This window comes from Rhinichthys klamathensis, unplaced genomic scaffold (genome assembly GCF_029890125.1).
Source record: "Rhinichthys klamathensis goyatoka isolate OS25496 unplaced genomic scaffold, OSU_Roscu_1.1 h1tg000797l_1, whole genome shotgun sequence".
Classification (NCBI taxonomy): Eukaryota; Metazoa; Chordata; class Actinopteri; order Cypriniformes; family Leuciscidae; genus Rhinichthys; species Rhinichthys klamathensis.
The window spans coordinates 88617-115611 of NW_026607191.1; the positions used below are offsets into that span (position 1 = coordinate 88617).

At 48.8% G+C, this 26995-nt stretch overlaps 1 pseudogene; it reads left to right on the forward strand.

Moving 5' to 3' along the window:
• Positions 1–4237: 4237 nt before the first annotated feature.
• LOC130077984 (uncharacterized) lies at positions 4238–13238 on the forward strand (annotated as a pseudogene).
• The last annotated feature ends 13757 nt before the right edge of the window (positions 13239–26995 follow it).

The window sequence follows — 26995 nt, forward strand, 5'->3', positions numbered from 1 at the left end:
CTATGGCAGAGCTATATTTCTACATTTTTTGTAGAATATTTCAGTTATACCTGTGTTACTGAAAAGTATGAATATTACACAACTGAATAAATAAGAATCACAATGCAATTTTCTGAAAAAATAAAGTTACAGAAAAACAATGTGCATGTTACGGGTGTGGTGCGTGCTGAAGAAGAGGCTGAGTCCAAAGGCTCCAATACAAACATTTACTCATAAATCTTCCAAACAGGTACAGACAGGCAGACGGGTTGACGGACAGAAGGGTAACTCACACAGAACACATTAAGGTAACAAGGTAACATAAACACACCTTACATAAACGAGAACCGACCAGGACTGACTGAACAGAGGGAAACTAAATACAGATACATATGAACACTAACGAGGTGAGGACAGGTGACACAGATGATGATGACGATAAACAGGTGTGTAATGAGGGAGTGAGTTCAGGTGTGGAGACAAGGAGGATTCTGGGAAGTGTAGTGAAGACGAAGACAAGATGGTGCAGACGATGACTGTGACATAACGCCCCCCTTCAAAAAGGCGCGACCTCACGCTGTAGAACATCAACAGGGGTGGGCGCCCTGAAGGCTGATTAGGGCGTGGCCTAACAGGGGTAGGAAGCCTCCAGGGCGGAGCAGGATGTGCAGGCGGCCAAGGCGGAGAAGCCCCTTCGGGCGGCCATGTTGGAGACTTTCCTTCGGGAGACCAGGCCTTCTCGTGGGAGTCAGGCCTGGCCCCAATGGCCGGGGACCTATATCCGCCCCTTTTCTTGGGGGGAGTGACAGGCTCAGGGACAAGTTCTGGGATCGGGACAGGCTCCGGACTGGACAGGACCAGAGATGAAGGCTCTGTGCTGGACGGGACCAGCGGGTAGGGCTCGAGGCTGGATGGAACCAGCGGTGAGGGCTCTGGGCTGGACGGGACAAGCGGTGAAGGCTCTGGGCTGGACGGGACAAGCGGAGAAGGCTCGGGGCTGGACGGGACAAGCGGTGAAGGCTCTGGGCTGGACGGGACCAGCGGTGAAGGCTCTGGGCTGGACGGGACAAGCGGAGAAGGCTCGGGGCTGGACGGGACAAGCGGTGAAGGCTCGGGGCTGGACGGGACAAGCGGAGAAGGCTCGGGGAGAAGGCTCTGGGCTGGACGGGACAAGCGGGGAAGGCTCTGGGCTGGACAGGACAAGCGGTGAAGGCTCTGGGCTGGACAGGACAAGCCGTGAAGGCTCTGGGCTGGACAGGACAAGCGGTGAAGGCTCTGGGCTGGACGGGACCAGTGGTGAAGGCTCTGGGCTGGACGGGACCAGCGGTGAAGGCTCTGGGCTGGACTGGACAAGCGGAGAAGGCTCGGGGAGAAGGCTCTGGGCTGGACGGGACAAGTGGGGAAGGCACTGTGCTGGACGGGACCAGCGGGGAAGGCACTGTGCTGGACGGGACCAGCGGGGAAGGCACTGTGCTGGACGGGACCAGCGGGGAAGGCACTGTGCTGGACGGGACCAGCGGGGAAGGCTCTGTGCTGGACGGGACAAGCGGTGACGGCTCGGGGCTGGACGGGACAAGCAGGGAAGGCACTGTGCTGGACGGGACCAGCGGTGAAGGCTCTGGGCTGGACGGGACCAGCGGTGAAGGCTCTGGGCTGGACGGGACCAGCGGTGAAGGCTCTGGGCTGGACGGGACCAGCGGTGAAGGCTCGGGGCTGGACGGGACCAGCGGTGAAGGCTCTGGGCTGGACGGGACCAGCGGTGAAGGCTCTGGGCTGGACGGGACAAGCGGTTAAGGCTCTGGGCTAAACGGGACCAGCGGTGAAGGCTCTGGGCTGGACGGGACAAGCGGAGAAGGCTCAAGCTGGACGGGACAAGCGGAGAAGGCTCGGGGCTGGACTGGACCAGCGGTGAGGGCTCTGGGCTGGACGGGACAAGCGGAGAAGGCTCGGGGCTGGACTGGACCAGCGGTGAGGGCTCAGGGCTGGACGGGACAAGCGGAGAAGGCTCGGGGCTGGACGGGACAAGCGGAGAAGGCTCGGGGCTGGACGGGACAAGCGGAGAAGGCTCAGGGCTGGACGAGACAAGCGGTGAAGGCTCTGGGCTGGACGGGACCAGCGGTGAAGGCTCTGGGCTGGACGGGACCAGCGGTGAAGGCTCTGGGCTAGTCGGGACAAGCGGTGAAGGCTCTGGGCTGGACGGGACCAGCGGAGAAGGCTCGTGGCTGGACGGGACAAGCGGAGAAGGCTCAGGGCTGGACGGGACAAGCGGAGAAGGCTTGGGGCTGGACGAGACAAGCGGTGAAGGCTCGGGGCTGGACGGGACAAGCAGGGAAGGCTCTGGGCTGGACGGGACCAGCGGTGAAGGCTCTGGGCTGGACGGGAAAAGCGGTGAAGGCTCTGGGCTGGACGGGACCAGCGGTGAAGGCTCTGGGCTGGACGGGACCAGCGGTGAAGGCTCTGGGCTGGACGGGACAAGCGGAGAAGGCTCGGGGCTGGACGGGACAAGCGGAGAAGGCTCGGGGCTGGACTGGACCAGCGGTGAGGGCTCTGGGCTGGACGGGACAAGCGGTGAAGGCTCGGGGCTGGACGGGACAAGCGGAGAAGGCTCGGGGAGAAGGCTCTGGGCTGGACGGGACAAGCGGGGAAGGCTCTGGGCTGGACAGGACAAGCGGTGAAGGCTCTGGGCTGGACGGGACCAGCGGTGAAGGCTCTGGGCTGGACAGGACAAGCGGTGAAGGCTCTGGGCTGGACAGGACAAGCGGTGAAGGCTCTGGGCTGGATGGGACCAGCGGTGAAGGCTCTGGGCTGGACAGGACCAGCGGTGAAGGCTCTGGGCTGGACGGGACAAGCGGAGAAGGCTCGTGGAGAAGGCTCTGGGCTGGACGGGACCAGCGGTGAAGGCTCTGGGCTGGACGGGACCAGCGGTGAAGGCTCTGGGCTGGACGGGACCAGCGGTGAAGGCTCTGGGCTGGACGGGACCAGCGGTGAAGGCTCGGGGCTGGACGGGACCAGCGGAGAAGGCTCTGGGCTGGACGGGACCAGCGGTGAAGGCTCTGGGCTGGACGGGACAAGCGGTTAAGGCTCTGGGCTAAACGGGACCAGCGGTGAAGCCTCAAGCTGGACGGGACAAGCAGAGAAGGCTCAAGCTGGACGGGACAAGCGGAGAAGGCTCGGGGCTGGACTGGACCAGCGGTAAGGGCTCTGGGCTGGACGGGACAAGCGGAGAAGGCTCGGGGCTGGACTGGACCAGCGGTGAGGGCTCAGGGCTGGACGGGACAAGCGGAGAAGGCTCGGGGCAGGACGGGACAAGCGGAGAAGGCTCGGGGCTGGACGGGACAAGCGGAGAAGGCTCAGGGCTGGACGAGACAAGCGGTGAAGGCTCTGGGCTGGACGGGACAAGCGGAGAAGGCTCGGGGCTGGACGGGACCAGCGGTGAAGGCTCTGGGCTGGACGGGACCAGCGGTGAAGGCTCTGGGCTGGACGGGACCAGCGGTGAAGGCTCTGGGCTAGACGGGACCAGCGGTGAAGGCTCGGGGCTGGACGGGACCAGCGGTGAAGGCTCTGGGCTGGACGGGACTAGCGGAGAAGGCTCGGGCCTGGACGGGACAAGCGGAGAAAGCTCGGGGCTGGACGGGACAAGCGGAGAAGGCTCGGGGCTGGACGGGACAAGCGGTTAAGGCTTGGGGCTGGACGGGACAAGCGGTGAAGGCTCTGGGCTGGACGGGACCAGCGGTGAAGGCTCTGGGCTGGACGGGACAAGCGGAGAAGGCTCTGGGCTGGACGGGACAAGCGGAGAAGGCTCGGGGCTGGACGAGACAAGCGGTGAAGGCTCGGGGCTGGACGGGACAAGCGGGAAGGCTCTGGGCTGGACGGGACCAGCGGTGAAGGCTCTGGGCTGGACGGGAAAAGCGATGAAGGCTCTGGGCTGGACGGGACCAGCGGTGAAGGCTCTGGGCTGGACGGGACCAGCGGTGAAGGCTCTGGGCTGGACGGGACAAGCGGAGAAGGCTCGGGGCTGGACGGGACAAGCGGAGAAGGCTCGGGGCTGGACTGGACCAGCGGTGAGGGCTCTGGGCTGGACGGGACCAGCGGGGATGGCACTGTGCTGGACGGGACAAGCGGAGAAGGCTCGGGGCTGGACGGGACAAGTAGAGAAGGCTCTTGGCTGGACAGGACAAGCGGAGAAGGCTCTGGGCTGAACAGGACCAGCGGTGAGGGCTCAGGCTCGTCAGGGCTGACGTGAAGCTCAGACGGTGACATGGCGTGCCATGGGAGGAAGCTCTCCAGACAACTCGTGGCTATCCAGAGCCAAAGCCGCGATCTGTCCAGCGAGCTCCCAGCTCATGTTGTGGTCGGTTCTTCTGTTACGGGTGTGGTGCGTGCTGAAGACGAGGCTGAGTCCAAAGGCTCCAATACAAACATTTACTCATAAATCTTCCAAACAGGTACAGACAGGCAGACGGGTTGACGGGCAGAAGGGTAACTCACACAGAACAGAAGGGTAACTCACACAGAACACAAGGTAACATAAACACACCTTACATAAACGAGAACCGACCAGGACTGACTGAACAGAGGGAAACTAAATACAGATACATATGAACACTAATGAGGTGAGGACAGGTGACACAGATGATGATGACGATGAACAGGTGTGTAATGATTATGAGGGAGTGAGTTCAGGTGTGGAGACAAGGAGGATTCTGGGAAGTGTAGTGAAGACGAAGACAGGATGGTGCAGACGATGACTGTGACAGTGCAGAAGTGAATAGTGCATTATTTACAAACTTAGGCCTGCAAATGGCTGGACAAAAGAAACAGAAGTTTGAATGTCACATCTTCATCTTCAAGAGGACGGTCACTTCTTTACTCGACTCGTATTTTCTGCAACTGAGGGCTTGTGGTCCAGACACTGTCGCATTTGAAGACTGCTTTAAGATATTTGAATACTTTTTAAAGTCTTTAATTAGGAAAACTTTATCTTAGACATTTTAAGACTTTTTAAGGACTCGCGGCCACCCCATCTAAGGAAATTAGAAGACGTGCAAAATATTGTATGCCTGGATGACTAGGAGAAGTGACTTGCAGCTTAACCAAAAAACAATGAAATAAACTGATTTTTACATGAATGACTCAAAGGACGCACAAATTAGCCACCAGAAATGGACATTTTCCTCCCAGGACTGACCGAATTTTATTATATTTAAAGTAAACTAGTTGTTGCTGTTTCTGGAAACCTGTTTGCTTTGACCTCATATTTGGTGTTAATGCATTTATGCTTTTGATGTGTTTTAGCCTGGAATATTTTCAAATTTTATATAGAGATATACACTCACCTAAAGGATTATTAGGAACACCATACTAATACTGTGTTTGACCCCCTTTCGCCTTCAGAACTGCCTTAATTCTACGTGGCATTGATTCAACAAGGTGCTGAAAGCATTCTTTAGAACTGTTGGCCCATATTGATAGGATAGCATCTTGCAGTTGATGGAGATTTGTGGGATGCACATCCAGGGCACGAAGCTCCCGTTCCACCACATCCCAAAGATGCTCTATTGGGTTGAGATCTGGTGACTGTGGGGGCATTTTAGTACAGTGAACTCATTCTCATGTTCAAGAAACCAATTTGAAATTATTCGAGCTTTGTTACATGGTGCATTATCCTGCTGGAAGTAGCCATCAGAGGATGGGTACATGGTGGCCATAAAGGGATAGACATGGTCAGAAACAATGCTCAGGTAGGCCGTGGCATTTAAACGATGCCCAATTGGCACTAAGGGGCCTAAAGTGTGCCAAGAAAACATCCCCCACACCATTACACCACCACCACCAGCCTGCACAGTGGTGACAAGGCATGATGGATCCATGTTCTCATTCTGTTTACGCCAAATTCTGACTCTACCATCTGAATGTCTCAACAGAAATCGAGACTCATCAGACCAGGCAACATTTTTCCAGTCTTCAACTGTCCAATTTTGGTGAGCTCTTGCAAATTGTAGCCTCTTTTTCCTATTTGTAGTGGAGATGAGTGGTACCTGGTGGGGTCTTCTGCTGTTGTAGCCCATCCGCCTCAAGGTTGTGCGTGTTGTGGCTTCACAAATGCTTTGCTGCATACCTCGGTTGTAACGAGTGGTTATTTCAGTCAAAGTTGCTCTTCTATCAGCTTGAATCAGTCGGCCCATTCTCCTCTGACCTCTAGCATCAACAAGGCATTTTCGCCCACAGGACTGCCGCATACTGGATGTTTTTCCCTTTTCACACCATTCTTTGTAAACCCTAGAAATGGTTGTGCGTGAAAATCCCAGTAACTGAGCAGATTGTGAAATACTCAGACCGGCCCGTCTGGCACCAACAACCATGCCACGCTCAAAATTGCTTAAATCACCTTTCTTTCCCATTCTGACATTCAGTTTGGAGTTCAGGAGATTGTCTTGACCAGGACCACACCCCTAAATGCATTGAAGCAACTGCCATGTGATTGGTTGATTAGATAATTGCATTAATGAGAAATTGAACAGGTGTTCCTAATAATCCTTTAGGTGAGTGTATATATATTGTATGTCTGTGTTAAAGAAATGACTTTTTAAAATACAAATAATTTCTGCAGTAGAAAACGTTGTGGCTGAAGCGGGCTCTTGGGTTTGCTATTGCCTCAGAGTCCTACGTGTTCATAATGTGGGTCTGGGAACAGGGACCGCCCAGAACAGAGTAAAGGCCCGTTCACACCAAGCACGATAACTATAACGATAACTATATTTGCATCTACACCAACGAACGTTGACGGTCTGTTTATTCTACACTGTCAGAAAAAAGGGAACGGTTGGGGTACATTTGTGAACACTTAGGGTACAAATGGTGAAGTTGTACCCTCAATGGGCCATATTTACACCTTAGGGTACTAATATGTACCATTTAGTGGTAAAAAGGGTACAAATATGTTTCCAACTGTCAGAGGGTTCATGTTTGGACCATTTAATCCCCAAATAAAGGTACAATCTGTGACATAGGAAGCCAAAGTGTGGTAAAAGCTTATTAGGCTCTGCATCCACAGTGATCTCAACAATTCAGTGAACACATAATTGTCAATCACCCAAAATAGATTAAACAAAGCAAGAAATTCATGTTCTTGAGTTGTTGGTTATTTAGAAGAGATGCACAAAGTAACCAAATGCACACATCTTTACTGGCTGTCACTGGTTCTGAACAGTACTGGCACATGACCTTCTATTGATTATGCAGAGCATCAAGTTGATAAGTTTTAAACATATAGCAAATGTAATAAAGTAGGTCTGTATTTTTATTGTAATACTAAACTGTAATATAATACCTATTTTAACTTAATATAGCCTAAGTTACCTAATTTAGAGTTAAAATAAATACACATGCTAATCTTTTTTAGCAAAAGCAATTTTTAAAAGCAATGTAGACGAAAACTATTCAACGTTTATTTAAAATTATATGGGGTACTTTTTACTTTGCATCAAAGTACAAATACACGCATTTGTCCAGCCAATGGGATTGTAGCCCGCGCAGCGCACGACCCGCGAAGAAGAAGATGGGGGGAGGGACTGTGTGTCCACAAAAAACGACGGTTATTCCAGGATGGCTGTCTCACTCCTGACGCTGTCGACGGAGGATCTTCTTCAGAAATTGGAAGAAGCCGGAATAAATATCACCGAAGACAAAGCACAAAAATTCAGAGGTATGTTTAGTTTTAAGTATTGTGAAAATCCGTTGGTTCCCTTTCGAGTTAGCACTATGTGCACTTGAAATAGCGTCTGTAGCGTTAGGCCTAACGTTACTGACGCGTGAGGGAAAACCTTTCTTCGAAAATACTGGCCCGACAAAACCAACGTATTGTTATTACGTTTTAAACTTATTGTAATTACACTTATTTGTATTTTTTAGCCTTAAATTAAGATATAGCTTTTAGCATCAAATGACCGTGCTTGAGGCGCTGTCAGTGGTGAAACGGCCTTAGAAACAGTTCAAACCCATCGCGTTAATAATGTTATTTTTAGAACCATCATATGACCCCTTTAACATTTTCTTTTCTTCTCACAGTTGGATGCTGATACTCCATACCCAACCATACAATTGGTAGAAACTGACTGGAAAATGGCTTTCTCCAAGAGGCTTCAAGTCCTTGTCAAAGTGGAGTTGAATAGGAATAGGAGTTGAAGAAGAGATAGTTGCAGCCTTCAGTGCTTACTACGTTTTCAACTTGGCTTATCCACACTACATGAAGAATACATTGACCTTCCTGCAGAATGCCATAGCAAAGATTACTGAGGTGGGTGGCAAGCCCCTTCCAATAACTGTCACCCGAATAATTAATATCCTGTGCCGAAAATGCCACAACCATATCGATGCACAAGGTGTAGAAGAAAAACCTTCACCATAATGAAACTAGTTCAACATGTTGGTCTGGTTCACAACCATGAACCCAATTTCAGCATCACTTGTGGACTGAATAACTGCAAGTCATCTTTTTCAATATACGAGTCTTTCAGGCGTCATGTCTATCGAAAACATAGGAAGCTTGTTCTACCTCATGATGATCTGGATGCTACTGAATACATGGACAATGATTTTGATGAGATGGACTGTCTGGAGCATACCAATGTTTTAAGGGTATAAAGTTACAATTTATGAAATGTGCACTGCTAGAAAGATTGCTTTGTCATTCTTGATGTAGAAAACTGTTTTAAAAGTAGAAAACATTTCTTAAAATGTTACTGAAGTACTGATTTTTTTCAAAAATTGTTTTTTAATTCTTTGTGATTCTTGATGTAAACATTTTTTATTGCATGGTAAAAAAAGGTTAATGAAATGTATTGTACTGATTTAAAAAAGCTTAATATTCTTACTGTTCACAATTTTTTTAGAGTAGAAAAAGTTGAAGTAAAAATTGCTCAATATATACATCCTGTTATGAGACAAAAATGTCTTAAAATGAGATCTAGAACTGATTTTTTTTAATGAAATTTCTTTGTGATTCTTGATGTTAACATGTTTTATTGCATGGTAAAAAAAAGGTTAATGAAATGTATTGTACTGATTTTGAAATAAGCTTATAATATTAAGCTTAATATTCTTACTGTTTATAATTTTTTTAGAGAAAAAGTCGAAGAAAAATTGCTCAATATAGGCCTATACATTCTGTTATGACACATTGTGATAGTGCTTAAAATATTCATCCTTCGAAAAATGTGAGAATGTAATAATTTTGAATGTTTAATAAATGATAAAGAGCATTCTGGCCTTTTTAATGTGCTGTATGGAGTACAAATTTGCCATCATAAGGTACAAAATGCTTGTCACTGGGGCAGTACCCTTAAAAGAACAAAATTGCACCTCATAAGGTACAATTTAGTCACCAGAGGTACATATTTGTCTTTGAAAGGTACAAACTGATATGTACCCATGTTAAAGTGTACAACGGGTGTACCCTTGAGGGTACTGCCCCAGAGACAAGCCATTGTACCCCTAAAGGTACAAATTTTGCACATTTTTTCTGACAGTGTAAGGTCGTGCACTGCGGTTTCAAAATGAGTATAACATCATTGAACATTGCTGTTCTTATTGCATAAACAGGCAGCAGATGTGCTCAGCATGCTGTGTTTCAAGTGAAGCTAGTGTAAACGAGCTAATAATCTAATAGTGAATTTAGCTGACCGAAACGGAAACCTGAAGTACTTCTCACCGTTTATTCACAGGGTATGAACCACTGTTTTCTATATCCATTTTCTTGAAAAGGGTCTTGATTTGTCAAACAGTGGATTTTTCTGAACCTCGGCGATTAACTTCTCCATAATGTCGTCTGCCATTTTAAAAGCGAGGGACCTTTAAATTAGAATGAATTCTGATTGGAATTGGTGTTTTATCGTTCGACAGCTGGGAAAAAAAACATTCTGAAAGCAATCCCAACGATATTCTTCCTCATATCTTTATCGTTATAGTTGTGATGTGAACTCTGCTATTCTTTAATATGGAGAACGATTTTTATCGTTATCTTTATAGTTATCGTCCTTGGTGTGAACGGGCTTAATGAGACATGCTGTGGGCTGGATTTATCCCCTGTGCTACGAACTCCTTAACTGTGTCTTCACTGATGGCATGACGAGCCCCACACGGCAAACAGACACTCAGCGTAGACAGACGGCTTCATTGATTATAACAGGGTTCCCACGGGTGCTTGAAAGTTTGTGAATCCGCGATTTTTTAAAAATATTATTCCCTCCGGTGAGCTAATTTGTTATTTCGCCAACACTTCGTGGCCTATGCACACTAGCTTGCGTTATGTTAAGTGTTTCCCGCGTGAGGTACTTTGTGTTGTACGTTGCCATGATGTTCCAAGCGCACAAAACTAGTACGATGGAACCTCAATATTGGTTGAATCTTTTAAAATCTTTAACAATAAAAAATTTACAATCTTTTGAGCTTTCATTTGTGATATTAAATTATTTGGGATGTTTGTCTGTGACCTCATGTTGGGCAGGAGATCCAGCCGAAATGAAGAGCCAGAGAGATCACGTTCTATTTTTTTACAAACAAAAATGAATCCAAAGCATCGAGTGTCACCATGAAGACAAGACAAGAACAGAGTTTAAAGCGCTCTCTAATGACTCCAGGCTTCACATTTCCAGCTTCTCGCTCTCCAGTGAGACAAACCCTGAACGATCACGGAGACAGAACAGGGATTATCAGGAAAGTTACAGGATTATCTGACATTCAAAGCGCCTGTTCCTCGCTCCAGACGCAGAAGTGAAACAACATGTATTAGAAAACTGAAGCTGAAATTCCAGGCACTGCATTTTTATTACTGAGCAGCATTTGGGTGTTCTCTGTTTGCTTTTCAGTAAATCAGTGTTTCTGTTCATGCTCTAAAATTACCCATAAGCATGATGAAGTGAAGGTCCCGTCATATTCCTCATTTCTTCTCATGTGTTAATCTCAGTCACTCCCACAACCACAGCTCTGACTCTGAGTGTGAGTGTGTACTTAAAGCAGCTTCTGGCGTCTCTACAACACGAGCCCAGCGTCACACCATGTTTGCTCTGGGTCTGCTCACCTGTGTTCTGCTGAGAGCATTTAGTGCTCAGGCAGAAGTGGTTGATGACTTTAATCAGTGTAGACAGTTTTTCTACGAAAACAAAGAACCAGAAGGAATGGATCAGAATGCCAAGAAAATCTGTCAGGTGTATGATCAAGGAACCAAGTTTTTGTTGACCCAAAGACGACCCATGCGCTCTTTTTACGCTACGCTGTACTCAACAGAATACAGGATTCCCCTCTACAGTGCCTACATATTTGATCCTAAATGCAAGAGCGACAGTGTAAGGAAAGACGACTGGCACGTCGAGCCACAGGTGACTATGAGCTTCTGTTCTCTAACTAAATACTTTATTAGCAGTTTAAGCTCTGCAATTCATAAGTAGCAGTTCTGTTAATCTAATTATTGGTCTTCATTCTGTTTTGTCATTGCAAATAATTTGGAAAATATATTAGATCTATGTTACTTTTTTTAATGTACTGAGACAAAGTAGGCAGAAAGAACATAACTTTTTTTCACAAGAAAATTTGAAAACATAATAAATTCTTTTCTTACAAGCAGTCAACATCAAACAAACCATCTAACATATTTTTTATTCTGTAGATTGCAGGTTACCCAAATGTAAATATGGTCCGTGAGAGAGACTTGGGAAAACTTGGATTAGATAGAAACCTTATTAAAAAAAGTCAAGCCATGAGCAGTGACTACATTGACACCGGATATGATCGTGGACACCTGAACCCCAGCAGCTTCAGCTGTGGTGCTGGCCGTACGGCGACATTCACTCTGACCAATGCCGCACCGATGGACCCGCGTTTCAACCAGATCCACTGGAGGAAGTGGGAGGGAAATTTGAGGAGGTTTTTACTAAACCAGCATGAGAGAGATAATGGTTTAGCAACAGTCTACATTGTGACAGGTACGGTACCTGATGCGAATGTACGGATACCACAGACGGAAAACTCTGGAGAGCCTAAAGAAAACTCTGGAGAGCCTAAAGAAAACTCTGGAGAGCCTAAAGAAAACTCTGGAGGCTATGAAGAATTCTCTGAAGACTCTGAAAGGGTGACGGTGCCCTCTCACATCTGGACGGCTGTCTGTTATAAACACCACAGTGATGACAGTAAGTCTTTCTCCTTCGGCTATATTACAGAAAACCAGCCAGAAGAGCGTGGCATAAACCCCATGAGTGTCTCAGTCCTGAATTATCAGCTCAGCTTACTCTAGCGTGAGCTCTCAGGAACTCGACAGAGAGTTAACATTTTTGTGGATGGTTGTTTTGGTGACAATAATAAATTAAACATGGTTACGGAGCAGTTCAAAGTGAATCTCCACATGAGCACAGCTGTGCAGAAGATGGAAAATGCCATGAAAAGGGCCATCGGCAGTGACAGCCAATCATTTGAAAAGAGAGTCAAGGTGAAAGAGATGACAGTAAAATTAGCCTTTGACAGCATGAACACTTACTATACTATGGCTGAGGATCTGAAGGCTTTTGCTGGAAGTGCTTGTCTTATATCTAATGCCAGACCACAGCTTGTGCGTGATGAGCTCAGGAAGAGGGATGTGTCCGAGTGGCCGGACGCTGTTGAATGCCTGGTGGTCCCAGAGAAGCAGAAGACTGCAGCTGATGGATCGCAGTGCTCAAGCTTCAGTGACTCTGTTTACAGCTGTCAGTGCACCTCAGGAGGTCTAATCATGCCCTGCTGCTCCTCTCCCTGCCTGTACCAGCCCTATCTCAAGAGCTACAGGTGTAACTCAGGCCGGACGCAGATAGAGTGCTCACCGCAGTCCTCGCTCATCACGGCTAAAGGAGAGAGGTGCAGGTATGATCACCCCTGCGCCACATACGGCTACGACTACTACTGGTGTAACACCGTCTCTGGCAGCTGGGATTACTGCAGTCCTCCGCTGTGGAGCAGTAAAGCTAAGAACGGGAAGTTCTGCCGCAGTGACCATGCCTGTGCCAGATATGGTTCAAGGAAGCCGTGGTGCTACACGGATGATGAAGGCAATAATGACCAGTGCTGTACTTCTGATGACTGCTACTCTGCTGTGAACGGCAAAACCTGCAGGTCTGATCACATGTGTGGGTACCATGGGTATAGTTACCTGTGGTGCTACACGGATTATACAGACCACTGGGATTACTGTTGCAAAGATTGTACATAGATGGTTTACAATGTGTAGTATACTGTAAGAAATAAATAATAAATAAATAAAACAGAAAAAGTTATTAATTACCAGGACATTATCCATTAATTTACGGACATTTCTTTTAACTATAAAACATAATGCAATGCAGTGTAAAATTCAAAGCTCAGTTAAAACACCTTTAAAAAAAAAAATACGGAACATTTTGTCACATTAATACAGTATATTGTGCTCTATGATGATGACTAAAGCAGGACTTTGCAAAGTTGATTGTGATTGTACTTGGAGCTCTTACTATCCTACAAGCTTTCTAACATAAAAAATAAAGACTCTTATCTGTGCTTCTGAATTTTTTTCATTTCATTTGTATGCAAAAACAAAAAGCTCAATAAAAACATGTATGAATCTATTACATATTTGCCAATTCTTTACACAAAGGAGTACACTTTGTTTTCAGTAAAAAACAATCTCTGATATTTGAGTGTAGACTCTCCTGAACACAAGCTTACAGAACAGTGATGTGATTTTCATGAGGAGTAATTTAAACTGTGTCCACGCTCACAGATATAAACACCAGATCTCTCCATCTTCATCCACTCACACTCCTCAGATGATGCCTGTAAGAGAGTTGCCAAGCTGTCTGCTATGAACATCTCTTGCTATGAACTTGCCTACGCAACAAGAGATGAACCCTAAAATTGTAAACACATCTTCCATACTCAACTTCTGGTACTCAACAGAGAGTCGTAAACTAGAGCCTACATTTTTAAAAGCAGAAAACATCTCAGGTTACGACTGTAACCCTGCTTCCCTGAGAGGGAACGAGACGCTGCGTCGAGACGCGGTGGGAACGCCCCTGCGTGATTGCGTCGTGAAGCACGTGTATAATCAGTCCAATGGAGAGACGAGACGTCATAGGCGGGTGACGTCATCGACCAGAAAACTATAAAGCACACCTGACAACAGACCGCGCCAGCTTCTGTGCCTTCAGCAAGCGCTCTGTGTGATCTTGTCTCTGTCTATTTATTGTTGTTTGTCCACAAGCATATATATATATTAGACAGGAGTTTGGAGAGCAAACAGTCTTGGATCGTGTGTTCGTCCCTGCCCTCGCTTCATTACGAGTGGGGACACACGCGATTCATGTGTTGTTTGTTTGGGAGTGGAGCATGCACGGTCAGCTCTAGTAAAAGGGGGCTCACAGTGTTCATTCATAAATTCCCGACGTGTAACATATGCACTATCGAGAGTTTTAGCTCTGCTCTTGTTGGCTTTCTTCTCGAGGGAAGAAAGTCACTAAAGATTGTGTCACAGATTCAGTCCGAGGACTGGTTTGTCACAATAGATTGAAGGACGCGTCCTTCCATGTAGCCATCCATCCTCATCACAGGAAGTCCCTGAGGTTCGCTTTGGGGGGCGAAGTGTACCAATTCCGGGTAAAACTAGGCCAGTCACTCACTGCGAAACAGTGGGTCTCATGGCAGCTGCGTCCAACGTAATAACTTTTGGCCTCCTGTACATGAGACCCCTGCAGTGGTGGCTCAGGACCAAGGGGTTTCTCCGAGGGGAAATCCGTTTCGCATGATCAAGGTCATGCGGCGATGCCTACGTGCCTTAGTCATGTGGAACAAACCTTGGTTCCTCGCCCAAGGCCCAGTGTTGGGGGCTTCTTGTCGACGCGTATGCTATCGACGGATGCTTCCCTCACAGGTTGGGGGGCGATCATGAGTGGTCGCTCGGCGAAAGGTCTTTGGCACAAGCACTTCCTGCCAGACCTGAGCGGTCACCATGTGCTTGTTGGCACGGACAACACGTTGGTGGTCTCTTACATTATCCAGGAGCAGACATCCTGTCGAGGCAGGGGCTGAGGCATGGGAAATGGAGACTCCACCCCGAGGTGGTGGAGCTCCTATGAAAAACTTTGGTCGAGCAGAAGTAGACCTTTTCGCATCTTAGAGAACACACACTGTCCACTATGGTTCTCACTCAGTCAGCCAGCTCCTCTGGGGCTGGACGCTATGATGGAGACGTGGCCGAGTCACGTCTGTACGCATTTCCCCTGGAGTTCTGGAGAGAGTTCGCCGGGACGGGGGCCATCTTCTGTTATTAGCCCGTGTTGGCAGGCCCGAGTATAGTTCTCGGACCGAGGGTCTCTCCTTGACGGCTCTCCTCTGGAGATTCCGCTCGGGGGGACTTTCTTTCTGAGTCGAGCGGGATGATCCTTCCCCCCGCCCAGAATTGTGGAAACTTTGGGCTTGGCCTCTGGGGGGGCCCAGCTCATAAGTTCAGGTCTATCAACTGAGGTGGTTGATACCATCCTCCACTCCAGAGCTCCCTCCACGAGGAAACTCTACACCTTGAAGTGGAAATTGTTTACTTCCTGGTGCGGAGAGCACCAGCTGGACCCAGTTATCTGCCCTGTGGTTGCAGTGCTGGAGTTCCTGCTGGAGTGTTTCTCCGCAGGTCTATCCCCCTCCACACTAAAGGTGTACATGGCAGCCTTAGCTGCTTACCATGTCCCTTTAAGTGGTGTATCCTTGGGGAGACACCCTGTAGTACGTTTCCTTCGCGGCACTGTGAGGCGTCTGACCAAGATACTAGGAGTATGGCTGCCTCAAAGGCTATGACTTGGATCTAGGCTCAACTCCGGGTCTAGGGTGCTTGCTTCTTAGTGTGCGCAATGACTTCACACAGAACAGGCATTTGTCATATGTCGTAGTGGGTATAGGGTTCCCACCGCGTCTCGACGCAGCTCGAGTTCCCTTGAAAGGGAACGTCTCAGGTTACGACTGTAACCCTGGTTCCCTGACAGGGAACGAGACGCTGCGTTCTCCTGCCATACTCCCTGCATGCCTGTGATCGACTTGCTTCGGCCTTTCAGAAGCTAACACGGTCTGTTGTCAGGTGTGCTTTATAGTTTTCTGGTCGATGACGTCACCCGCCTATGACGTCTCGTCTCTCCATTGGACTGATTATACACGTGCTTCACGACGCAATCACGCAGGGGCGTTCCCACCGCGTCTCGGCGCAGCTCGAGTTCCCTTGAAAGGAAACTGCATTCTCCATTGTTTTATTTGCATCTGTCAGCTGCAGGTGCCATGTTCCAACAGATGGCAGCCTCTACCCTCACTGTTTCCAAAGACTCTGTTATTCCTGGACTTCATTTCCCAGAACCCCCTGCTCATTAGTTTATCAGTTTCAGCTGTGTCTTGTTTCATTTAATCTTCACCCTGTCTATTTAAATGCCTTTTGCCTTCATTCAGGACAAAGTCTTGTTTGTTATGGTTCACAGTCTCTGGCTGCCTTTACACTCGGCATTAACATGCGATCACCTTGATCCGATCAAGCAGATTGGATCACAAGGCAGTCAGGACACGGTGCGTTTACACCTGTCCACATCAAGTGGTTTCTGTATATGGATAACAGGGTTAGGGTCTCGCAAAAAAAAAAAAAAAAAAAAGGATGGCTCCGGTGCAAAGTTGAGCTGAACTGGTGGTAATGAAAACGGTACAGAGAAACGTATGGGTCTGAGAATGTTGCCAGTGGTGAAAAAAAAAATGTGTGTTCTTTACAGAAAATGAATGGTTCTGCAACTTTTTTGTGCATTGCAAAACCACACAGCTACTTGCAGCAATTCCTGGAGAGAGGAGGGGGAATAATGACAGTGTGTGTGTGTGTGTGTGTGTGTGTGTGTGTGTGTGTGTGTGTGTGTGTGTGTGTGTGTGTGTGTGTGTGTGTGTGTGTGTGTGTGTGTGTGTGTGTGTGACGTCCACCTGTGAATGCAGACACGATGGCTGGATTGCGTTTACATTACACTGAGATTCGATCACAATGTGTCCTCGACTCCCTACAAACCTTGACATGCTGATCGGAGAACAGTCCAATCAGGAGCGCGTTTGCACTTGTGTTTCTTTTCAATGTGTACGTGGACAACATCTGGATACAGGTCGCATGTTAATGCCAAGTGTAAACGCAGCCTTTGTCAGCATTTTGAGCAGTTCCTGGTTTCTTAATATTTAGCTGTTCCTGAGTTTGGGATTTCTCGTTCTCGTCTGCCTCTGTAGATTGTATTTGTGTTCGGACTGATAAAATGTGCTTGACCCTCTGCCTGGTATGGACTATGACCTGGGATTATATTTTAATAAACTGCGTTTAGATTTTCACTCTCTCTGCTGAATGCTGAGTGACTCGACTTACTTTATTTATTTATTTATTAAAGGCACAATATGTAGGATTTTTGCAGCAAAATATCCAAAACCCACTAGGCCAATGTTATATATTTTGTTTAGTGGATTACTTACAATATCCCCAATGTTTCCAACTATTTGTAAATCGTGAGAAAATTGCGATTTTAACCAAGGAAACGGGGCGTGATTGATTGAGTGACCCCTGGTGGCCAAAAATTACATACTGTACGTTTAACTAACCTGAGAATAATAAAGAATATGGTTAAAGGTGTGAAGATCAAAGTACACACCGCAAAACACAGCTCACATTATGGTAGGCTACCATAAAACAAGTTATTGTACACTTTATCACAAGGACATAAATCAAATTTCCCGAAATCTAGGGGATTCTTGTACATTAAAAGTTGTAAATCAGGTTAATAATTACATTTAACGTTTTGTTTTTTTGACATGTCATTCAATTTATTAACCTGACAAGTTGTGTGTTAAATAATAATAGTGAGGTTTACACATATAGCCTGTTTTCTGTTTTGTATATAATTATACAGTAACAGCAAGGAAAGAATAAAATTGATTTTGTCCTCAAATAATTTTTTGGTATTTATTAATTCATGCTTTATTCAGTTCTACTTCTGTTGATACGGGATTTTGTTGCATGTGGAGGCAATAACATTTAAAGTAATTTTGTGGATTCAACACAAGTTAAACTCCATTAGCAACATATCTTTCATTAGTATAGTCACAAGGCTTCAACATTTTATAGGCTATGTAAACATCACTTACTAATTTTTATTCTGTGTAAATTAACATCCAATCTTTAAATATTTGTCATAACATAAAGCTGATAAACCTCATGTGACAATACAGCCACCTGAGAGGTCAACCAGGTACTAGAGTATTTATTTTTTATAATTAGTATTAATATATTTTTTACATTTAATTTATTGCCACACTTTAATATGTGAATTATATTATCAGAAAGAATTGTCAACTGTCTATATTGTATCAGAGGCCCTTTGCGATGCTTATACTGGTCTTCATTTGTGCATGCACAGTGTAATTATTTATATTTCTTTCTTTACAGTTTTGCTCACACCACTTCCCGTTAGCCTCCTCTGAATTGTCCTGATGTCAGGCAGTGATTCAAGGCTTAAGGGTTTTGCACCCAGTTGTGCCAGACCATCTAATTTGTATGCCTTTCTTTATGGTTTCTTTGCCCCACTTTATCCCTCCGTTTGTTTTGTGGTCTTGAGTGAAGCGGCTTGTGAGAACAATGCTGGACCTTTAGGATTGTTATGGCCATCACCAGTCCTGTCTGTTTCATGGATCACCTGCCCCTGGTTTTTGTTTTTCTTGTTCACACACACTCACACAAGCACACATTTTTGTTGTCTGTCATTGTTTAATAAAAAATATTTTATTTGAAAACCTTCATTTGTATCAGCCATGACGTGCGTATACTAATAGTGTGTTCGAATATGCCTACTTTCCTACTATATAATAGGAGAAAACGGTACGTGAAAGGAGTAGTATGTTCGAAACACCAGTATTCATAAAAGTAGGCGAGAAATTCCCGGATGACCTACTGCTTCTGCACCGATTCTCGAGTGCTCAACCGATGGATACTCCTCTATCCCAGGAAGCCACGGGAGAGCATACGTCATTATCAAACATCACGGAGATCAGCGCCGCGGGGGATTTCAAATGTGAGTAAACACGGTCCCTTGTGTTAAAATCGCATGTGTTGAACTACTGTAGATTAAACTGTTGAATTGTTGAAGGTGTAAAGATGCTAGACTGTTTAGTATAATCAGAGAATGTCTAATAAGGGGAGAACTTCCACTCTCAGTAATCTTCCGGCTTCTGAACTGGTTGCAGTTCCACTCTGGCTCCACATGAGGGCGCTCACAGGACGAGTGCAGAATGAATGGAGGTCTATGGAGCTATACCCCTCAAAATCCACTTTTCTCAGGATATCATTTCTTGTCTAGTAATTTGAATGTCGTATTCAAAACGAGATGCAAACAAATGACACATTTCTGGGTGTTAGATTTTTTAGAGTCACTTATTTCCTTTAAAAAGTCTTTTAAAATGTCAATGACGTCATACACATCGTACGACAAGAGATACTGCTTTACGGCAATCCTTCAGTCACTGGTGCTTTCGCGCTCTGCACTTTCTTTTCTCTCTCGAGGCCTCGAGAACGCTGCTGACACACCGCAGGTGACACAGGTGACACAGCTGACTGACACAGCTGACTGACACACAGCTGACTGACACAGATGACTGACACAGCTGACTGACACAGGTGACTGACACAGGTGACTGACACAGATGACTGACACAGATGACTGACACACAGCTGACTGACACAGCTGACTGACACAGCTGACTGACACACAGATGACTGACACAGCTGACTGACACACAGCTGACTGACACACAGCTGACTGACACACAGCTGACTGACACACAGCTGACTGACACACAGCTGACTGACACACAGCTGACTGACACACAGCTGACTGACACACAGCTGACTGACACAGCTGACTGACACACAGCTGACTGACACAGCTGACTGACACAGCTGACTGACACAGCTGACTGACACAGCTGACTGACACACAGCTGACTGACACACAGCTGACACAGGTGACTGACACAGCTGACTGACACAGCTGACTGACACAGCTGACTGACACAGCTGACTGACACAGCTGACTGACACAGCTGACTGACACACAGCTGACTGACACACAGCTGACTGACACACAGCTGACTGACACAGCTGACTGACACACAGCTGACTGACACACAGCTGACTGACACACAGCTGACTGACACAGGTGACACAGCTGACTGACACAGGTGACACAGCTGACTGACACAGGTGACACAGCTGACTGACACAGGTGACACAGCTGACTGACACAGCTGACTGACACAGCTGACACAGCTGACTGACACAGCTGACACAGCTGACTGACACAGGTGACACAGCTGACTGACACAGGTGACACAGCTGACTGACACAGCTGACTGACACAGCTGACTGACACAGCTGACTGACACAGCTGACTGACACAGCTGAATGACACAGCTGACTGACACAGCTGACTGACACAGCTGACTGACACAGCTGACTGACACAGCTGACTGACACAGGGGACACAGCTGACTGACACAGGGGACACAGCTGACTGACACAGGGGACACAGCTGACTGACACAGGTGACTGACACAGCTGACTGACACAGCTGACTGACACAGCTGACTGACACAGCTGACTGACACAGGTGACTGACACAGGTGACTGACACAGCTGACTGACACAGGTGACTGACACAGCTGACTGACACAGCTGACTGACACAGCTGACTGACACAGCTGACTGACACAGCTGACTGACACAGGGGACACAGCTGACTGACACAGCTGACTGACACAGCTGACTGACACAGCTGACTGACACAGCTGACTGACACAGCTGACTGACACAGCTGACTGACACAGGGGACACAGGTGACTGACACAGGGGACACAGCTGACTGACACAGGTGACTGACACAGGGGACACAGCTGACTGACACAGCTGACTGACACAGCTGACTGACACAGCTGACTGACACAGCTGACTGACACAGCTGACTGACACAGGTGACTGACACAGGGGACACAGGTGACTGACACAGGGGACACAGGTGACTGACACAGGTGACACAGCTGACTGACACACAGCTGACTGACACACAGCTGACTGACACACAGCTGACTGACACACAGCTGACTGACACACAGCTGACTGACACACAGCTGACTGACACACAGCTGACTGACACACAGCTGACTGACACACAGCTGACTGACACACAGCTGACTGACACAGGTGACACAGCTGACTGACACAGGTGACTGACACAGCTGACTGACACAGCTGACTGACACAGGTGACACAGCTGACTGACACAGGTGACTGACACAGCTGACTGACACAGGTGACACAGCTGACTGACACAGGTGACACAGCTGACTGACACAGGTGACACAGCTGACTGACACAGGTGACACAGCTGACTGACACAGGTGACACAGCTGACTGACACAGGTGACACAGCTGACTGACACAGCTGACTGACACAGGGGACACAGCTGACTGACACAGGGGACACAGCTGACTGACACAGGGGACACAGCTGACTGACACAGGGGACACAGCTGACTGACACAGGGGACACAGCTGACTGACACAGCTGACTGACACAGCTGACTGACACAGCTGACACAGCTGACTGACACAGGTGACTGACACAGCTGACACAGCTGACTGACACAGGGGACACAGCTGACTGACACAGGGGACACAGCTGACTGACACAGGGGACACAGCTGACTGACACAGCTGACTGACACAGGGGACTGACACAGCTGACTGACACAGGGGACTGACACAGGTGACTGACACAGGGGACTGACACAGGGGACACAGCTGACTGACACAGGGGACACAGCTGACTGACACAGCTGACTGACACAGGGGACACAGCTGACTGACACAGCTGACTGACACAGGTGACAGCTGACTGACACAGGTGACACAGCTGACTGACACAGGTGACACACCACTGCTGACACAGGTGACACAGCTGACTGACACAGCTGACACAGGTGACACAGCTGACTGACACAGGTGACACAGCTGACTGACACAGCTGACTGACACAGGTGACTGACACAGCTGACTGACACAGGTGACTGACACAGCTGGCTGACACAGGTGACTGACACAGCTGGCTGACACAGCTGACTGACACAGGTGACACAGCTGACTGACACAGGTGACACAGGTGACTGACAGGTGACACAGCTGACACAGGTGACTGACACAGGTGACACAGCTGACTGACACAGCTGACTGACACAGCTGACTGACACAGCTGACTGACACAGCTGACTGACACAGCTGACTGACACAGGAGACACAGGTGACTGACACAGGTGACTGACACAGGTGACACAGCTGACTAACATGTGACAGGTGACTGACACAGCTGACTGACACAGGTGACACAGCTGACTGACAGGTGACACAGCTGACTGACAGGTGACACAGCTGACTGACAGGTGATACAGCTGACTGACAGGTGACACAGCTGACTGACAGGTGACAGGTGACTGACACAGCTGACTGACACAGGTGACTGACACAGGTGACTGACACAGGTGACTGACACAGGTGACTGACACAGGTGACAGGTGACTGACACAGCTGACTGACAGGTGACTGACAGGTGACTGACACAGCTGACTGACAGGTGACAGGTGACTGACACAGCTGACTGACAGGTGACAGGTGACTGACACAGCTGACTGACAGGTGACTGACACAGCTGACTGACACAGGTGACTGACACAGGTGACTGACACAGGTGACTGACACAGGTGACTGACACAGGTGACTGACACAGGTGACTGACACAGCTGACTGACACAGCTGACTGACACAGCTGACTGACACAGCTGACTGACACAGCTGACTGACACAGCTGACTGACACAGCTGACTGACACAGCTGACTGACACAGCTGACTGACACAGGTGACTGACACAGGTGACTGACACAGGTGACTGACACAGGGGACACAGCTGACACAGGTGACTGACACAGCTGACTGACACAGGTGACTGACACAGGGGACACAGCTGACACAGCTGACTGACAGCTGACACAGCTGACTGACACAGGTGACACAGCTGACTGACACAGGTGACAGCTGACTGACACAGGTGACACAGCTGACTGACAGGTGACTGACACAGCTGACTGACACAGGTGACACAGCTGACTGACACAGGTGACTGACACAGGTGACACAGGTGACTGACACAGCTGACTGACACAGCTGACTGACACAGCTGACTGACACAGCTGACTGACACGGGTGACACAGCTGACTGACAGGTGACAGGTGACTGACACAGGTGACTGACACAGGTGACTGACACAGGTGACACAGGTGACTGACACAGGTGACTGACACAGCTGACTGACACAGCTGACTGACACAGGTGACACAGCTGACTGACAGGTGACAGGTGACTGACACAGCTGACTGACACAGGTGACTGACACAGGTGACTGACACAGGTGACTGACACAGGTGACTGACACAGCTGACTGACACAGCTGACTGACACAGGTGACAGGTGACTGACACAGCTGACTGACACAGATGACTGACACAGCTGACTGACACAGATGACTGACACAGCTGACTGACACAGCTGACTGACACAGGTGACTGACACAGGTGACACAGCTGACTGACACAGCTGACTGACACAGCTGACTGACACAGCTGACTGACACAGCTGACTGACACAGCTGACTGACACAGCTGACTGACACAGGTGACTGACACAGGTGACTGACACAGGTGACTGACACAGGTGACTGACACAGGTGACTGACACAGGACACAGGTGACTGACACAGCTGACTGACACAGGTGACTGACACAGGTGACTGACACAGGTAACTGACACAGGTGACTGACACAGCTGACTGACACAGCTGACTGACACAGGTGACACAGCTGACACAGCTGACTGACACAGCTGACTGACACAGCTGACTGACACAGGTGACTGACACAGGTGACTGACACAGGTGACTGACACAGCTGACTGACACAGCTGACTGACACAGCTGACTGACACAGCTGACTGACACAGCTGACTGACACAGGTGACACAGCTGACTGACACAGATGACTGACACAGCTGACTGACACAGATGACTGACACAGCTGACTGACACAGCTGACTGACACAGGTGACTGACACACAGGTGACTGACACACAGCTGACTGACACAGGTGACTGACACAGGTGACTGACACAGGTGACACAGCTGACTGACACAGCTGACTGACACAGCTGACTGACACAGCTGACTGACACAGGTGACTGACACAGGTGACTTACACAGGTGACTGACACAGGTGACTGACACAGGTGACTGACACAGGTGACTGACACAGGTGACTGACACAGCTGACTGACACAGCTGACTGACACAGCTGACTGACACAGGTGACTGACACAGCTGACTGACACAGCTGACTGACACAGGTGACTGACACAGGTGACTGACACAGGTGACTGACACAGGTGACTGACACAGGTGACTGACACAGGTGACTGACACAGCTGACTGACACAGCTGACTGACACAGCTGACTGACACCACAGCTGACTGACACAGATGACTGACACAGATGACTGACAGGTGACTGACACAGCTGACTGACACAGGTGACTGACACAGGTGACTGACACAGCTGACTGACACAGGTGACTGACACAGGTGACTGACACAGCTGACTGACACAGCTGACTGACACAGCTGACTGACACAGCTGACTGACACAGCTGACTGACACAGCTGACTGACACAGCTGACTGACACAGCTGACTGACACAGGTGACTGACACAGGTGACTGACACAGGTGACTGACACAGGTGACTGACACAGGTGACTGACACAGGTGACTGACACAGGTGACTGACACAGGTGACTGACACAGCTGACTGACACAGCTGACTGACACAGCTGACTGACACAGCTGACTGACACAGCTGACTGACACAGCTGACTGACACAGCTGACTGACAGGTGACAGGTGACTGACACAGCTGACTGACACAGCTGACTGACACAGATGACTGACACAGATGACTGACAGGTGACTGACACAGGTGACTGACACAGGTGACTGACACAGGTGACTGACACAGGTGACTGACACAGCTGACTGACACAGCTGACTGACACAGCTGACTGACACAGCTGACTGACACAGCTGACTGACACAGCTGACTGACACAGCTGACTGACACAGGTGACTGACACAGGTGACTGACACAGGTGACTGACACAGGTGACTGACACAGGGGACACAGCTGACACAGGTGACTGACACAGCTGACTGACACAGGTGACTGACACAGGGGACACAGCTGACACAGCTGACTGACAGCTGACACAGCTGACTGACACAGGTGACACAGCTGACTGACACAGGTGACAGCTGACTGACACAGGTGACACAGCTGACTGACAGGTGACTGACACAGCTGACTGACACAGGTGACACAGCTGACTGACACAGGTGACTGACACAGGTGACACAGGTGACTGACACAGCTGACTGACACAGCTGACTGACACAGCTGACTGACACAGCTGACTGACACAGGTGACACAGCTGACTGACAGGTGACAGGTGACTGACACAGCTGACTGACACAGGTGACTGACACAGGTGACTGACACAGGTGACACAGGTGACTGACACAGGTGACTGACACAGCTGACTGACACAGCTGACTGACACAGGTGACACAGCTGACTGACAGGTGACAGGTGACTGACACAGCTGACTGACACAGGTGACTGACACAGCTGACTGACACAGGTGACAGGTGACTGACACAGCTGACTGACACAGCTGACTGACACAGGTGACAGGTGACTGACACAGCTGACTGACACAGATGACTGACACAGCTGACTGACACAGATGACTGACACAGCTGACTGACACAGCTGACTGACACAAGTGACTGACACAGGTGACACAGCTGACTGACACAGCTGACTGACACAGCTGACTGACACAGCTGACTGACACAGGTGACTGACACAGCTGACTGACACAGGTGACTGACACAGGTGACTGACACAGGTGACTGACACAGGTGACTGACACAGGTGACTGACACAGGACACAGGTGACTGACACAGCTGACTGACACAGGTGACTGAGACAGGTGACTGACACAGGTGACTGACACAGGTGACTGACACAGCTGACTGACACAGCTGACTGACACAGGTGACACAGCTGACACAGCTGACTGACACAGCTGACTGACACAGCTGACTGACACAGCTGACTGACACAGCTGACTGACACAGGTGACTGACACAGGTGACTGACACAGGTGACTGACACAGCTGACTGACACAGCTGACTGACACAGCTGACTGACACAGCTGACTGACACAGCTGACTGACACAGGTGACACAGCTGACTGACACAGATGACTGACACAGCTGACTGACACAGATGACTGACACAGCTGACTGACACAGCTGACTGACACAGGTGACTGACACACAGCTGACTGACACAGGTGACTGACACAGGTGACTGACACAGGTGACACAGCTGACTGACACAGCTGACTGACACAGCTGACTGACACAGCTGACTGACACAGGTGACTGACACAGGTGACTTACACAGGTGACTGACACAGGTGACTGACACAGGTGACTGACACAGGTGACTGACACAGGTGACTGACACAGCTGACTGACACAGCTGACTGACACAGCTGACTGACACAGGTGACTGACACAGCTGACTGACACAGCTGACTGACACAGGTGACTGACACAGGTGACTGACACAGGTGACTGACACAGGTGACTGACACAGCTGACTGACACAGCTGACTGACACAGCTGACTGACAGGTGACAGGTGACTGACACAGCTGACTGACACAGCTGACTGACACAGATGACTGACACAGATGACTGAC